General features: G+C 39.8%; 1 protein-coding gene and 1 pseudogene across 4 annotated transcripts in view; both read right to left on the minus strand.

Annotated features, from left to right (window-relative positions):
• ssbp2b (single stranded DNA binding protein 2b) overlaps positions 1–18,488 on the minus strand; it is a 384,293-nt gene that overhangs the window by 126,607 nt on the left and 239,198 nt on the right. The gene's annotated exons all lie outside the window — the stretch shown is intronic.
• Positions 14,032–14,445, minus strand: LOC148151965 (ATP synthase F(0) complex subunit C2, mitochondrial pseudogene; annotated as a pseudogene).

Here is an 18,488-nt window from a genome sequence, read left to right on the forward strand (position 1 = left end):
ATACAAAGTCCACCATTATTACCATGATGTAACTTTTGCATCTCGTGGTGGATCTTCCATGTAACTGTGTATATCCATTTTTGACTGATATCTCTAATACTTTGGTTAACAAAGTGTTTTAATCTCCGATTTAACCTTAAAAATTGATCTGGCATTAATTGCTGGTTGTGAAGAAGTGTTCCCTGATTTCACTAGAGTCTTTTTTCAGTATTATAGACCATTACCCCCAAGATTCCCAACCAATTCATTATATCAGTTCATGTTAAAAGCTTTGAAAACTTCAATCAAAACAATGCTGAATAAATACCAGGAACTACAACCATAGTTTGTTTTATCGCTCCTTGTAATTTAAACTTCAGATTCCAGGAGTCTAGTCAATCCATTCAGTTTTGAATTAGTTAGGAAGCCTGGGTTCAAGTCCTACCTGCTCCAGAGGTGTACAATAACATCTCTGTGCAGGTAGATTATAAAATATCTAAAATTACTCAGCCTTAGTTTCAATGGGCAGAAAAATCACACCATGGCCTCAGTCTATCACAACCGCCTTTGTTCCAGCTCAGGTGGGTGTTGTGTACTTGGAGTTCCTCTTAAATGTACTTCTTTGGTCACTCCCATCTTAATTCTTCTTCCTGATAGCATCCACTCTACTGGCACTCTGACAGGATATATATCCTAAGAGGTGAAAAATATGTCCTGTCAGCATGCGATGTCTCTCCAGCTCCATGTCTATGTCCCACAGGTACGCCTCATCAGTCTTTTGCAGCACATCCTTATTGAAGCTTTCTCTCCATGTGATGTGCAGAATCTTAGGTCGTGAAAGTTGTCCAATTTATATCACCCTTTTGCTGTTCTCTTCCATGCCTCATTAGTGTAGATTGCAACTTCGACAGGACATGTAGAATCACTGTTTCATGCAAAGTTCCCGCCAAAACCAACACATCCATCCAAATGGATGTAACCAACATTACATTTTGACCTGTTGATTATTTGTGCACCATTTCATGACATTTTAATGATGCATGTACATGTACCTCCAGGTCCTGTTTCTAGTCTTCCAACATTAAACTATTTCAGACAGTTTAGGTCCAGAATGGGTATTTTCCTATACACTTCTGTACATATTTGTTCTCTTCATTTACAAGCTACAAGTGTCTGCAAATGTTGTCAATGAAAAATGGAAAACGGGAATCTAGTGATTGGTGAACTTCCTTTGCCTGTGTATACAGATGACAAAGTGATTACAAAGCAGAAAAGCTAGCACTGAATTTGGCATTTAAATTCAGTATCCCAGACACGTAGCTGTTGGTAATATTGAGACACGCTGATGTAATAACATGTCAAAGCTATGATACTGAAGGTTAAATTACATGCAAGGAGAGGACTGTAAAAGCATGCACAATCTATAGGGAAGCAGAAATACTGTCTGATCCATATCATTCCAGTTTAAAATCACGAATCTGAAAACCTTCTTCAAACATCTGAGCACTATATCATCAAAACATCTAAAAGGGAGCAAACCATCATCACATCAATATGTTATTGTCATGTGATGTAATTTTAATGTTTTATGTAAACTACATCCAGTTTTGGAATGAGGGAGGATATTAAAGCCTCCCTCATTCCAAAACTGGATGTAGTTTATATATCTGAAATCAGTAGACTTGCTGACCCATGGGTTTTACAAAATCCATGGGCAGAATCTTCTCACAGCAGTGAGGTTGTTGGAGGCAGGACAGGAAACAAGCGATAATTCCTCGAGGGTGGGATGGCTTACCAAATGACTACCAGCCAGTTAGCTTTACATGGCCACAGAGCACATCAAATCACACAGCAGTGATGGGTAGGACAATTTTGACCTTCCATTACCCCAGGTGAAGATCAAGCCACTATTCTAAAGGGAACCAGATGGGCACACATTCCTTGTATGCAGGAGCATCAAACATTGACTCTCTGAATGATCACTGTTTGATTGAAACTGCAATATCTTCTGAAACCACCTCCGCCCCCCCCCCCCACCGAAGACCTCAAATGCTGCTACAGCTTGCTACTTCACTCTAGACCTCTGGGAGATCAGGAGATCCTGTTTCTCAAGGATGGCAGTCCTTCAGGGTAGTTAAAAGGATTGGAAACGTAAATGATTTCAGATCTCTGGAAAAAGAAGAATCGCTGAATCACATCAATATGTTGAAGCAATATCACTACCGCACAAAGATAGCAAGTACCATTATATCAGGTAGTAAGGACAGTGGAGGATGAAAGCGGTATTGCAGGTTGCAGGTGAAGCAGAAGAAACCTTTGCAATTCCCAAATTGTCCTTCCTACCCCACAATACCTTGCTACTCCGCGCCCCACCCCGCCCCCCCCAGTAATCCCATGACCTCCAGCAGGTCAGGTTGGCAAGGGTACATCTGCTCCCACCAAGAGACATTCAAGTAGGCTGGAGCCCTCTAGGCCTACATCATTAGACAGTGGTTGCCAAGGGTAGTTTAGGCAACACGACATCTATTATGAATATTGGGGCTTCACTTAAGTATGGTATTAGTTAAAAAAAGAAATTGTAATGGCATAAAAATTACTGGGTTATTTAATCATTGCATGTATGATATTCATTTTCAATACAGGTCTACTTTAATTTCATTCATATGTGTCATACTTTAGTTATGCTGCAATATTTTCATGTAGCTAAGGATATTGCACTTAATTTGAGATGAGTTTTGGATGATGTCAGTCTATGGGTGACAACTGTGGTCCCATAATCATTTTTACCTACACTACTTCAATATCAAAGTTGCATAAATGTTCCAATGTTCTCCCTTTTAGTCCTCACAACAGATTGTTGGCCTGCCAATACCCTCCCTCATTACTTCATTCAACAGCAACTCTCCTTCAATCAATACATCCTCTTCTCCATCTAATAACCTTAGTGGGATGTTGCTTGATTGAAACTTGTGTCATTCCTCATTCTTCTGTTGCCCTCGAACCAACTCTCTCCCAGTCACCCTTTAACTATCTCCTTTCAGATGCTTTTTCTTCCCTCTGGGTCAGATCTATTATCATCCTCATGTCCACACATCTCTCGTTATCTTCATTCCTTTACTGTATGATTCTGTGATCTTCTCCCATACAACCATAAGATACCAAACCATGACCCTGGAACTTTCAAAGATCTGAAGCTCGTTCCCATCCCCAAGATTGTTCCCTCCACTCTTCAATACCCTCAGTTCAAGCTTGAGCACCCTGCCATTGACAGCACCAATCCTTCCCTTTAGGACCATCTATCTCTCTCTTGACTATCCTTGCTCCAACAACAGAGTCACCACTTTCTTTCTTAAATTCATTCACAGGATGAGGACATCATAGCATAGGCTAGCATTTATTGCCCTTCCCCGCAGGGCATTTAAGAGTCAATCACTTTGCTATAGGCTTGGAATCACATGCAGGCCAGACAAGGCAAGACCATAAGACATAGGAGTGGAAGGCAGGCCATTCGCCCATCAAGTCCACTCTGCCATTCAATCATGGCTGATGGGCATTTCAATGTCACTTCCCTGCACTCTCCCCATAGCCCTTAATTTCTTGTGATATCAAGAATTTGTCAATCTCTGCCTTGAAGACATTTAACCTCCCGGCCTCCACTGCACTCCATGGCAATGAATTCCACAGGTCCACCACTCTCTGACTGAAGAAATATCTCATTTCTGTTCTAAATTGACCCCCTCTAAGGCTGTGCCCGTGGGTCCTAGTATCGCAGCCTAACGGAAACAACTTCCCAGCGTCCACCCTTTCTAAGACATGCATTATCTTGTAAGTTTCTATTAGATCTTCCCTCAATCTTCTAAGCTCCTATGAATACAATCCCAGGATCCTTAGCCATTCATCATACATTAGGCCTACCATTCCAAAGATCATTTGTGTGAATCTCCGCTGGATATGCTCTAGTGCCAGTATGTCCCTCCTGAGGTGTGGGGCCAAAAATTGGACACAGTATTCTAAATGGGGCCTAACTAGACCTTTATAAAGTCTCAGTAGCACATCGCTGCTTTTACATCCCAATCCCCTTGAGATAAATGACAACATTACATTTGCTTTCTTAACCTGGACCCAACCTGCAAGTCAACCTTTACATATCCCTGGACTAGCACTCCCAGATCCCATTGTACTTTGGCTTTATGAATTTTCTCACTGTTTAGAAAATAGTCCATGCCTGTATTCTTTTTTCTCAAGTGCAAGGCCTCACATTTGCTTAAGTTGAATTTCATCAGCCATTTCTTGCACCACTCTCCTAAACTGTCTAAATATTTTTGCAGCCTCCCCACCACCTCAGAACTACCTGCCTGTCCGCCTAACTTCATATCATCGGGAAACGTCGCCAGAATGCCCCCAAGTCCCCTCATCCAGATCATTAATACATAAAGTGAACAGTTGCGGCCCAACACTGAACTCTGCGGGACACCACTTGTCACTAGCTGCCTTTCTAAAAATGAACCCTTTACCCCAACTCTCTGTCTTCTGTCAGACAGCCAATCCTCAATCCATGCCAGCAGCTCACCTCAACCACCTTACTCAGCAGCCTCCCGTGAGGCACATTGTCAAAGATAACATCCACTGCGTTTCCCTGGTGTAACCTACTTGTTACCTCTTCAAAGGATTCTAACAGGTTTATCAGGCACGACCTCCCCTTACTAAATCCATGCTGACTTATTCTAATCCGATCCTGCACTTCCAAGAATTTAGAAATCTCATCCTTAATGATGGATGCTAGAATTTTAGGCTAATCGGCCGATAATTTGCCATTTTCTACAACAGCAATTTTCTAATCATCTGGGACTTTCCCTGACTCCAGTGATTTTTGAAAGATTACAACCAATGCCTCTGCTAATTATTCAGCCACTCCCTCAGAACTCTAGGATGTAACCCAACCGGGCCAGGAGATTTATCCTTTTGTTTTAAATTTAGCTTTTCTAGCACTTTCTCTTTTGTAATGGCTACCATACTCAACTCTGCCCCTTGACTCTTCTTAATTGTTTGGATATTACTCATGTCTTCCTCTGTGAAGACTGACACAAAGTATTTATTAAATTCTTCAGCTATTTCCTTATCTCCAATCACTAGCCTTCCTGTGTCAATTTGAAGTGGCCCAATGTCTACTTTTGCCTCTTGTTTGTTCCTTATGTATTGAAAGAACCTTTTACTATCATTTCTAATATTACTGGCTGGCTTACCTTCATATTTGATAGTCTCCTTACTTATTTCTCTCTTTGTTATCCTCTGTTTTTGTAGTCTTCCCAATCTTGATTTCCCAGTGCTCTTGTCAACTTTACAGGCTCTCTCTTTTTATATGATATATTTCCTGACTTCCTTTGTCAGCCATTGCTGTCTAATCCCCCCCCCCTCCCCCCCGGACAATCTTTCTTTTCTTGGGATGAACCTCTGTACTGTATCCTCAATTATACCCAGAAACTCCTGCTATTGTTGTTCTACTGTCTTTCCTGCTAGTCTCTGCTTCCAGTTGATTTTCGTCAGTTCCTCTCTCATGCCCCTTTAGTTATCTTTATTTAACTGTAACACCATTGCATCCAATTTTGCCTTCTCTCTTTCAAACTGCAGATTGAACTTTACCATTTCATGATCGCTGCCTCTGAAGTGTTCCCTTACTTTAAGATCTTTTATAAAACCTGGCTCATTACACAGCACTAAGTCCAGAATAGCCTGCTCCCTTGTGGGCTCCATCACAAGCTGTTCCAAAAAGCCACCCTGTAAGCATTCCATGAATTCCCTTTCTTTGGATCCACCGGCAAAACTATTCACGAGTCCATTTGCATATTGAAGTGCCCCATGATCACCGTGACCTTGTGGGCGGCACGGTGGCACAGTGGTTAGCACTGCTGCCTCACAGCGCCAGAGACCCGGGTTCAATTCCCGCCTCAGGCGACTGACTGTGTGGAGTTTGCACATTCTCCCCGTGTCTGTGTGGGTTTCCTCCGGGTGCTCCGGTTTCCTCCCACAGTCCAAAGATGCGCAGGTCAGGTGAATTGGCCATGCTAAATTGCCCGTAGTGTTAGGTAAGGGGTAAATGTAGGGATATGGGTGGGTTGCGCTTCGATGTGGACTTGTTGGGCCGAAGGGCCTGTTTCCACACTGTAATGTAATGTAATCTAATCTAATTTCTGACATGCCCTATCTATTTCCTGGTACATCTTGCACCTCTGGTCCTGACCACTGTTGGGAAGTCTGTAACATAACTCAAAGGAAAGTAGTTTCCTTCCCTAAAGGACATTAATGACCCAGATGGATTTTTCCGACAATTGACAATGGATTCATGATCATCACTAGTCTCTGTTTTTCCAGATATTTACTGAATTCAATTTCTACCATTTACTTTGGTGGGATTCGAACCTCAGTCGCCAGAGCATTGCCTCAGTCTCTGGATTAACAGTCCAACAATAATACCACTAGGCCATTGCCTACACTTACAATAATAATAATAATCAATAACAATAGCCCTTTAGTTCCCCTCTACATTCCTACACCCTCACCTTCTCTTCCTGTGTAGGGTAGGCTTCCGCTCATTGCTTCAGACACTAGATTCCCCCTTTCTTCAGACAGCATGACAAATTGCCTAATGCCTTCTTCTACCCAATCTGAATCATTGTTACAGAACAATGCTTTTCAAAGAGAAAAAGCAACAGCTAATCTATCTGACTCTTGAAAGTCGATCACTTCACCTGTTGCATGACACTCAGATGCAGCTGAGAATCTGAAGTTTTTTTTGCTTTTTAGGATACATGCATGTCATGCAGGTACACAAGGGACTTCCCAACACTCACTATCAGTACACTCAAGATGTTTCCAACATCTTAATCGTGTAGTTCTATTCCACCACTGGGAAGTCTCCCACACAATTAAGTTCTATTGCTCACCAAGCATCAGGCTCCTGGGGGTAGTGCAAGGTTTAGACTCATTGAACAAAAAAGAACGAGAGAGAACAGAAACAGGCTGAAAGTTTAGCTTTAACTCCATGGGTTTTCAGAAGTTTAAATTAACACTAATAATTTGAATCTTACGATTATTTTTAATACTCGTTACATCATGTGACAAAACTATGGGTATGTGACATTTTCAGCTCTCACGACATGGCAAATGGTTATTGGAAACTAAGCAAGTTATTTATTCTTGTATTGTGTACATGCAGAAGGATCTAAGCACAATTCCAGAGACTTAAGCACAAACTCTTGGTTGATACTCAGTAATGAACTGAAACAGGTACGGCCTTTCAGGTTAAATTTTAAATGGAGGTACTTACCCTTCCTTGCCTTCTCACTTGAGAATAAAAAAGACTATGACACTCTTGGAGTAGGGGAGTTATACTGATATCTTGGCTTCATCCTCAAATCATTTATCAGATTATTGTTAATGGAACCTTGTACACACATTCCCACTTTAGAAGAGTTCCCGGTATCAGAACCAAATGCAGATTCTGACCATAATGATTTCAGAGTGCTATCATTAGTGCAATCTTCCTTTAAACGCCCAATCAACTGTCTATCTCAGACAGCCAATCAAATAGAGATAGCGGCTAGAGTCTGTCGGCAGGATGACCAATCAGATAACCGAAAACTATGGGCAGTAAGCATTATCTTGGAAGAGGTGGGTGGTGTGGATGTTGAAAAGAGGTAGTGAGGCTGCCTCAAGATGGAAGCATTGTCTGAAGAATGAAAACAATTAGTTTTTTAATAAGTTACCTCTGTTTGCAGGCCATCAATATGGAGGATTATTATGGGAGAAATGGTTACAAAGGTGAGAACCTCAGATAAAGACAGATTAGAGAAGTTGGGAACAAATTACTGCAGATGTTGGCATGCGTACCGAAAATTAAAAATGCTCTGATGAAGAGTCATCCAGAAACGTTAGCTTGCTCTCTCTCCACAGATGCTGCCTGACCCAATGTAATTTCCACTATTTTTTGTTTCGAGCAGTTGGGATTATTTTCCCTGGAGAAAAGGCTGAGGAGTGATTTCAAAAACATTTTCAAAATCATGAAGAGTTTGGAGCTGATACAGACACATGGGTATTTTGCAAACAGGAGGACAGGATTCCCCAAGGATCAGTACCAGGACCATTTAGTTTAGTGCCCAAAACATGTGAGAAAAGAAATGGTCTGAGTAGTTAAGAATAAGAAAACTGTCAATCAGCACAGACAACAAACTGGATGCAGAAATGAACCAACATTCAATGTAATAATTTGTTCTAAATTACAGCTTCATAATGTTACCTGTGTTTAATGTTTATATTGAATTAACTGTGGCATCTTGGTAGCATTTAATTTAAAATGCAACAGCTTGGCAAAGTTAGCGCTTTTAATTTAACACAGCAGACTAATACATCAATGGCATAAGACCAGATAAGGAATGGAAATGTGTTGCTGGAGAAGCGCAGCAGGTCAGGCAACATCTAGGGAACAGGAGAATCGACGTTTCGGGCATTAGCCCAATCTCGCCAGGTAGCAGCCTAATTGCCCCCTGCTCAATATTTTAAACTTCCTCTACAGACAACTGGTTCAGACCTTTGGGTTCAACAAAGAAAACAGGAATTATACACTCTGTTTAAATGTATACGCTTCTTTCACCCTCACACCATTATCTGGCATGAACTTTGACAATTCAAATCATCACAATCACTTTGGATTCCTTTCTGAATGGGGTTAGAACACAATTAAACAGTTGTTTTCAAACTTCTCCTGCTTGGACTTTCTAATTTGATTTTAGATTTGGAACTCTAATTGGCATCATAGATATTGATGCTCAGGCCTCAGTTAAATCCATCTTACAAGAAACAAGCTGCCTATCGACAGAACCCAACTGAAAATTTTGCAGTCCTTAGTTAAGTGAGAATCCCATCAGAGATTAAGATTTCTTTTTTCTTTATTTACCTTTCTGTCTTGTTTGTTCTCTCTCATAATTAAATTTTTCTTTCTGAGTTAGTGGGCATTAGTCTCTGGATTTTTTCTCTCTTCTACATTTGCCACTCTCAGAATTGAAAGTAAATTCTGGCTTTACACTATATCATATTATAATTCCTAAAAATGATGACATTTACTGTATGTGACGTAAAATTACCAGTTGATTTTAGCAGCAACATTTCTCCTCTCCTTTCTTTCTCAAAACTTCATAACTGAAGCAATTATAGACCAAACAAAAAACAGTGACTGTTTAAAGCATTCAAGAACAGACTGAACAGAAATTTCACTTTTAACACAAGTTGAAGACAACAAAAATAATTCTGTGTGTATATTATTTCCAAACTGGCTCAATAAATACCCATTTTGCTAACTCATCATTCCATGATCAAGTGAATCTAATACTGTGGAATAGAAATTAGTATAATTTAAAAATGTTGTTTTCCCAGATCTAAGTCTTACTCAGAAATGCGCATTTCTTTTGCTTTCATTGTAAACATGATTGATGAAAACACATTTGTTTAAATTTGCTTTGGTTTATGACAAGTTATAAACATCAATTGTTAATATAACCTCATCTATCTGCAGAACTCCATGAACAAGGTTATCTTCTGACCTCATTTCCAAATCCATAACATTGCCTGATTTCACACTAGTTTCAGTTCATCTGCTGCTGAAACTCTTGTTCTTGTTTTTGTCATCTCTAACATGACAAATACAACAGACACTGCTAACTGGTGTCTTACATTCTACCCTCCACAAACTCAAGGTAATCCAACACTGCTGTCCATGTCTTAAATTGCATAAAGGTGTATTCACCTATCACCCATGTTTATTTGACCTACAACAGATTCCATCAAGCAATATCTTGATTATCACTATCAAATCCCTCTGTATTTCTGTAATCCTCTCCAGTCCTCCAAACCATTGAAAAATCTGCATGGCCATATTTACTATCTCTTTTTGGGTAGCCACAATTTTTATTGCTCTAGTTTATATTCAGTTTTCTCATCCCGAAGCTCCAGAATATCCCTTACTATTCTCCATTTCCTTTAAAATGCTCCTTAGAGTTTTGGCAAAGCTTATAACTCCATGCTCAGCTATGATTGAAAGGTGGCGCAGGCTTCATAGGATAAGAAATTTGACCATTCAGCCTATGTATTGTGTGTTATGGTCTTATGAGGGAGCTCAGCGCACCAAAGCAAAAAAACAGATATTGAAAACACTATGGGCCCTGACATCATTCCAGCAATCATACTATAACTCTAACTAAGCTGTTCCAGTGTAACTACAATACTGGCATCTATCTGGCATTACTGAAAATTAGCCAGGCACATTCTCTCCAAAAAAGGACAAATCCAAACCAGTCAATACGAACAGACTATTCTTGATCATCAGCAAAGTCATGAAAGGGGTTGTTAGCCAAGCTTTCAAGCAGCATTGGCAAAGGAATAAAAGCTCACTGATGCTCAATTTGGGTCAACATTGCAGGCCCTCTCATTAAAGCCTTGGATCAAATATGGACAAAAGAACTTAAAACCAGAGATGACAGTGACTGTCCTTGACAGCAAGGCCATACTTGATTGAATGGGCATCAAGGAGCTCTAGCAAAACTGGAATCGGGAACACTTTCCACTGGTTGGTCATATTTGATGAAAAGGAAGATGATTGTGGTTATTTGTAGTCAGTCATCTCAATTCCAAGGCATCTGTGCAACAGTTCTTTCGGCCCAACCATCTTTGTCTGCTTCATCAATACTCTTTCTCAGATAATGAAGCAGTCCATGTCCAAATGCAATAAGACTTAGATAAAATCCCGGCTTGGTCTGAAAAGTGGCAAGTAACGTTTATGCTATAAATATCCAAAAAGAACCATCTCAAACAAGATAAAATCTAACCATTGTCCCTTGATATTCAACAACACTATCATTGCTGAATCTCCACCATGCACCCCCACCCTCCAACCCACTCCACTATCAACAACATGGAGATTACCACTGTGTGGGAACAGCTGTATAAATACAAAGGTTACAAGAGCAGGTCAGAGAGTAGAGATGTTGCAAGAAGTAACTCACCTTCTGACTTCCCAAATCTTGTTCACCATCTACAAGGCGTAAGTCAGAAATGTGATGGAATACTCCCCACCTATCTGGATGAGAGTAACTCCAATAACATTCAAGAAACTTGATACCATCCAGGACAAAGCAGTCCTCTTGGGTTGGCACCACATTCACAAATACTCACTCCGTCCAACACTGACATTCAGAAGCAGCAGTGTGCACCAGCTACAAGCTGCAGAAATTCACCAAGGCTCTTCAGATAGCACCTTGCAAATGTGCAACCACTTCAATCTAAAAGGACCAGAGCAGCAAATAAATTGGAACATCACTATCTGCAAGACTCCCCACACCAAAGTCACTCACTATCTCCATTGCTTCACTGTCTTTCGGTCAATACCCTGGATATCCATCCCTGCCAGAATTTATGATCAATCTACAGCAAATGACTGTATCACTTCAAGAAGGCAGCTCACTACCAATTTCTCAAGGGCAACTAGGGATGGGCAAGCATTGCCTATATCCCATGAGTCAATGATAAATAAAAAAGTTCGCTTCCAAGTCACACACCATCCTGACTTTAAACTTTATTGTCGTTTCTTCACTAGCACTGGATCAAAAGCCTTGCCTTCCCTCCCTTACAATACATTGGGTCTACCTATACTACATGGACTGCAGCAATGCAAGATGGCAGCTCACCACCACCTTCTCAAGGACAATTAGCAATAGGCAATAAATGTTGGGCTAGCTAGCAATGCTCACATCCTATGAATGAATAACAAATCAAGTTATCTTTTTAAGACTCATTATTCAGCAGTACTTTACATTTATATAGCAACTTGAATGCAGTAAAATGTCTAAAATGTTACACAAAAACTACTTTATAATTCTTTACCATTTATTTGGCTTTGGAAAAGCATTGGATTTAAATTATTTTAGGTGCAAAGCACATTCAACAAATTAAGAAATATAACTAGATCCATTAATTAAAGCAGATTATGGAAGTTAAATGAGCATAGAAACAAATGTTTCTCAAATAAATGTATTACTATGCTTTTTTAAAAATTATCATTTATAATATAAGCAGAAGTATGCCTTTCAGCCCATTGAGTCTGCTCCACCATTCAATAAGATCATGGTTGATCTGATAATCCTCTACTCCAGATTCTTGCCATTTCTTGATTCCTTTGCTGATTAAAAATCCTGACCTTGAATATACTGAACAGCCCTTGACAGCCCTCACAGCAAAAACTTTCAAAAATACCCTCTGAGATAAGAAATTGCTCATTTCTGTCTTAAATGTGTGACCTCTTATTCTGAGATTATACTGTCAATGGGGGTGGTACCAGGGGACTGAGAGTGGCGAATGTTGTGCCCCTGTTCAAAAAAGTGAATCGGGATAACCCTGGGAATTACAGGTCAGTTAGTCTTACTTCGGTGGTAGGCAACGTAATGGAAAGGGTACTGATGGATAGGATTTATGAGTATCTGGAAAGACACTGCTTGATTAGGGACAGCCAGCATGGATTTGTGAGGGGTAGGTCTTGCCTTACAAGTCTTATTGAATTCTTTGAGGAGGTGACCAAGCATGTGGATGAGGGTAGAGCAGTGGATGTAGTATACATGGATTTTATTAAGGCATTTGATAAGGTTCCCCCATGGTAGGCTTATGCGGAAAGTCAGGAGGCTTGGGATAGTGGGAAATTTGGCCAGTTGGATAGAGAACTAGCCAACCAGTCGAAGTCAGAGTGTGGTGGTAGATGGTAAATATTCAGCCTGGAGCCCAGTTACAAGTGGAGTTCCGCAGGTATCAGTTCTGGGTCCTCTGCTGTTTGTAATTTTTATTAATGACTTGGAAGAGGGAGTCGAAGGGTGGGTCAGTAAATTTGCAGACGATACGAAGATTGGTGGAGTTGTGGATAGTGAGGAGAGCTGTTGTCGGCTGCAAAGGGACTTAGATATGATGCAGAGCTGGGCTAAGGAGTGGCAGATGGAGTTCAACCCTATAAAGTGTGAGGTTGTCCATTTTGGAAGGACAAATAAGAATGCGGAATACAGGGTTAACAGTAGGGTTCTTAGTAAGGTGGAGGAGCAGAGGGATCTTGGAGTCTATGTTCATAACTCTTTGAAAGTTGCCACTCAGGTGGATAGAGCTTGTATGAAAACCTATGGTGTATTAGCGTTCATTAGCAGAGGGATTGAATTCAAGAGTCGTAAGGTGATGTTGCAGCTGTACAGGACCTTGGTAAGGCCACATTTGGAGTACTGTGTGCAGTTCTGGTCGTCTTACTTTAGGAAAGATGTGGAAGCTTTGGAGAGGGTGCAGAGGAGATTTACCAGGATGTTGCCTGGAATGGAGAATAGGTCCATCCTACGAGGATAGGTTGAGAGTGCTAGGCCTTTTCTCATTGGAACGGCGAAGGATGAAGGGTGACTTAATAGAGGTTTATAAGATAATCAGGGGAATAGATAGAGTAGACAGTCAGAAACTTTTTCCCCGGGTAGAACAGAGTGTTACAAGGGGACATAAATTTAAGGTGAAGGGTGGAAGGTATAGGGGGGATGTCAGGGGTAGGTTCTTTACCCAGAGAGTGGTGGGGGCATGGAATGCGCTGCCTGTGGGAGTGGCAGAGTCAGAATCATTGGTGACCTTTAAGAGGCAATTGAATAGGTACATGGATAGGTGCTTAAGCTAGGACAAATGTTCGACACAACACCGTGGGCCGAAGGGCCTGTTCTGTGCTGTATTGTTCTTTGTTCTATGTTCTACCCTCCGATCCTGGACTAATGGGAAACAACCTTTCCAAATCCACCCTGTCAAGCCCCTAAGAATCTTGTAAGTTCTAATTCTTTTTAATTGTTTCACCATTTTATTTAGTGACCACTATTAAATCTGAATTCTGATACAAAAGGACTTTTTTTAAAAATCCTCTTAATATTTCATGGTGATAGAGGTCAAAAGCACTCACTACAATAATCTAGTCTTCCCTAGCCACCTCTCAGATTCTCCCACAGGAATTTACATGGCAAAGAGGGGCAGGAAGGCAATCATCAGACAGAAGGGACCCATAACTTTAGACAGGGCAAATCCCAAGACTATATAAAAGAAAAGTTGCCATTTCACGGAAGGGTTCCTGACATTGGCAATAATATCAAATACCATCCCAATACCAGCACCAGGGTCAGCCATGCCGCCAGGAGCAGCACTGATACCAATGAGCAGCAACAGTATTGATATCCCTGGAGGTGATACTGATCTTGAGGTCCTACTGTTCAGTACTGGTGTATTTCCTGATGAAGGGAAGAGCTGTGCTTGTTCATTTCTGATCTCTGATCTGCTCAAGACTGAGTTTGATATCGGCCCAAGGAATGTCCTCAAAGTGCTGTGAAACACAGCAGGGCTGGAGACAAACTTAGCACAAGCATACATCATGATTTACATTTTCTCCTTACAAGTTACCCTGTATGTTTTAATAAGGTCTCATCTCATTCTCCTAAGTTACAATGAATACAAGCACAACCTACTCGATCTCTCTTCATAAGCCAGTTCACCTATACCTGCTATCAGCTAAGTGAACTTTCTCTGGACTGCCTTCACTGTCAGTGCATATTTCTTCAGATAACAAGTTCAACACTGTCACAGTATTCCAGCTGTGGTGTGACGACTGCCTTGTTTGGTTTTAGAAAAATGTACATAGCTTTACACTCCATTTCCTTTGGATTGAATTGAATTTGAATTTTGACACTGAAGTTCAAATTTACGATAATCAAGCTTTGTGGACTATCAAAAGCAGTGTTACCAGTATTACATAAAAGTTTTCTTTTAAGGTTTTAGTATAAATGGATATCCAAATAGGTAATTCGTTCCAACAGGTTTTTTGTTTGCATTTTTTATGCATTTAATTTTGTCATAGATCTACCCATAGACTTCCCTGTTAGTCTGTGACAGTGCTGAAAGTCTCAACTTCCTTTGTGACTTAGTGAGCCTAATTTGGTTATCAACATGCATTTTACTAAAAAAAGTTGTGATTTGATCTTTGTCAATTATAACAACCAGTATTCTTAAAATTTGTTCCAAGTGCTTTACAAATACGTATACTTTGTAAAAGTGTGTGCACATATTAATCTTGTAGTAAAGTATCTTTGTTCTTGTTTTCATTATAGAAGTAGGCTCGTTTTTACAGCTGAATGTATAATCATGTCTACAACTATGCAGGAAGTAAGAAAATAATACAATTCTCAGGAAGGAAGTTACTGCATTCCCTTTGCCATTGTCATTAGAACACGTCCTGAATAACCCAGGATCCCATTAATACATGGAGAATGAAGTATGCAACGTTTCCCATAATCTGCAGAAAGAGAAAGCCAAGCTGATGTAATTAAGTATTTCGTACTTTTTGTTGATTAATTTCAAGGTTTTAAATGTATTCTACACAGAGGTATTCCTTACATTATAATAGCACTTTAGCTTCTGGTTACCAATCATGAAAAACAGCATTGTGCAATTTCAAATGTTGGAATTATTACTCTATTTTTACAAAAATTGTTGTTTCTGCAATGCAGCTAACTTTTGCCTTTTTCGGGACAGCAGATGCAACAACATACCATTAACAATATAAGTATTCACTCCAGCCTCATTTTCTGAAAATTTTTTTGAAGTAGTAGATGCATTGGCGGCAATCTTTTGTGATTCTGTAGACTGGAACTATGGAGTGGATGATCACTAATGTAACTCCACTATTTAAAAATGAAGGTAGAGAGAAATCAGGGAATCACTGAGCAGTTAGCCTGACATCTGAACTACAGAAAATGCTAGAACTCATTATAAAAGATTAACAGAAGAACACTTGTAAAGGGCTAGGCAGAGATGGCATGGGTTTACAAAAGGGAAATCACATTTGACAAACCTACTGCAATTTTTGAGGACTTAACTAATAGAGTTGATAAAGGGGAACCACTGGGTGTGATTTACTTGGATTTGCAGAAGGTTTTCAATAAGATCCATTAAGAGGTTAGCATGTAAATTTACAGTGCATGGAATTAAGGGTTAGTGGACTGAAATGGACAAAGAACTGACTGGAAACAAAGTAGGAATATATGGGTCATTTTCTATGTGGCAACCAGTGATTAGTTGGGTACCACAGGATCAGCATTTAGACTCCATGCAACCACAATATATATTAATGGTTTAGATGAGGGAACTAAATGTAGTATCTCCAAGTTTGCAGGTGTCACAAAATTGGGTGGGAGGATGAATTGTGAGGAAGCTGCAAAGATGCTTAAGTCTGATGTGGACAAGTTGAGTTAGTGGGCAAATGCATGGTAGATCATTATCTAAATGATGATACATTGGGGAAAAAGGCAGGTGCAGCGACACTTGGGTGTACTTGCACACCAGTTGTTGAAAATAAGCAAGCAAATGCATCAGGGGATAACAGAGGTAAATGATATGCTGGCCTTCATAGTGAAAGAATTCAAATACAGGAGCAGGAATATCTTGCTGCAACTATACAAGGCCTTGGTGAGACTACACCTGGAGTCCTGAGTGCAGCATTGATCTCCTTACCTAAGGAAAGATGTTCTACCTCATGACGGAGTGCAACAAAGATTTGATTCTTGGGTAACATATGAAGAAATACTGGACTGGTTAGAACTATATTCACTGGAGTTCAGAAGAATTTGTGTGTGGGGGGGTGGAGGAATTGCATAAAAATCTGTAAAATTGTAACAAGACTACACAGGGTAAATATAGGAAGGATGTTTCCAATTAAAAAGAGTCTAGAACAGGCGTCACTGTTTAAAGATACTGGATACGCCATTTAAGACTTAGATGAAGAGAAATTTATTCACCCTGGAAGTGGCAATTCTGTTGAATCCTCTGCCACAGAAAGCAGTTGAGGCCATAACATTGAGTGTTCTGAAAAAGATGTACTATTCAGGGATCAACATATGGGGTGAATGCCGGAACAGAACACGATGTAGGGTGATTAGCTATGATCATATTGGTTTGCAGAAAAGACCCAAAAGGCTGTAACTACTTTCTACATTTCTGTATTTCACATATTTAGTGCCATGTATTGCCATTTTTGCATGATACAACTAATTTAGAATAAACACCATCAGTATTAAAACAAAATCAATGTTACTCCCTTTCAAAACTTAATCAAGTGTAGCAATAATGTTATTTTATTATACACTTTTAAAAAATCAGCGTAAGGAATTCAGAAGAGATTTGGCATTAGTTATTGAAATAGAAAATAAATGGAATTTCCTCTGAAGGAAGTCTTTTGGGATACACACCTTTTGATTTTACAGACAATCTAACTGGTGGGTTTGGGACCCCAGGGGTGTGAAGGACCCTTAGTTTTAATTAGGGATATCCATGGAAGGAACCACTATATTTTACAACTGAATAATGGTAAATGATATGCAGGAGGCAAACATGTTGAGTCTCAGTTTGAGATTTATACCGTAATAAATACGCCAACATTATGAACATAAACACAAAAACTGGAGAGTCAATGTCAATAGCCTCAAATTTATTTTCTAACAATGACTTTCTGCAGTAAAGCTTGGAGCGTATGATGATTCAAAATAAGTTATACTGTGTCGCTTTTTCAAACAGTTTGGCAATAAAACGATCAACACAAACACATTAATTTGTAATGTCAGAGATAGTATCTTGTACAATGCCTAAAAACAAATAAAAAGGCTAAAACAGGTTATGGTTTTTGTGATCGTTTTTTTCTCTTTGGCTGGAAATGCATTATGAAAATATTAATGTCTTATCCCATTCTAAAATATGCAAGATTCATATCAAGTGTTCATAATGCTCTATTAAATATGGAAGGACAACTTAGCAGAAATTGTGGTCACAGTAGAGAACACAAAATCAACAGATTGCTTTGGTATATTGTAATGTATCATACAAATGAAATACTAAACAAAGCAATGGTTAACTCTGCATTCAATCACTTTTCTCCCAAAGGACTTAAGACAACTTTTACATTCTAGAATACTTTTTCTTCTTGCATGCGATAGGGAGGAGGATGAAGGTGGGGTTGGACAAAGATTGTAGTCATTTCCTTTGCTTTGTAGATCCTAATCATTATTGATGTTCAAACAGAACAACAGACAAAAGTCAAACTTCTAGTTTGTTGAAGCTCATTTATCAAGCCAGAAAAAGCTACTTGCTACTCATAGCCAAAACCAATTAGCCTTGGGCTACAAGACCTTATAAAACCCACCAAACATTACCGTGTACAATGAAGCAACTTGTACATTATTGAAAAGGAAACCTTCTAGTGGGTTTAACTGCACCTTGAGGCATGCCTGGATTAGTGCCAAAACTACTAGTTCTCTCAGACCACATTTTGTTTATGACGACCATATGCAAACAGCAAAGAAATCTGCACTGATACATGTTGCTGTTCAGCAGCCATTTCACATGTTTTACAACAATGACAAGTAGGGAAA

The sequence above is a fragment of the Chiloscyllium plagiosum genome, unplaced genomic scaffold (assembly GCF_037043375.1).
Source record: "Chiloscyllium plagiosum isolate Xiang-an unplaced genomic scaffold, Cpla_swu_hap1 HiC_scaffold_2, whole genome shotgun sequence".
NCBI classification, from domain to species: domain Eukaryota; kingdom Metazoa; phylum Chordata; class Chondrichthyes; order Orectolobiformes; family Hemiscylliidae; genus Chiloscyllium; species Chiloscyllium plagiosum.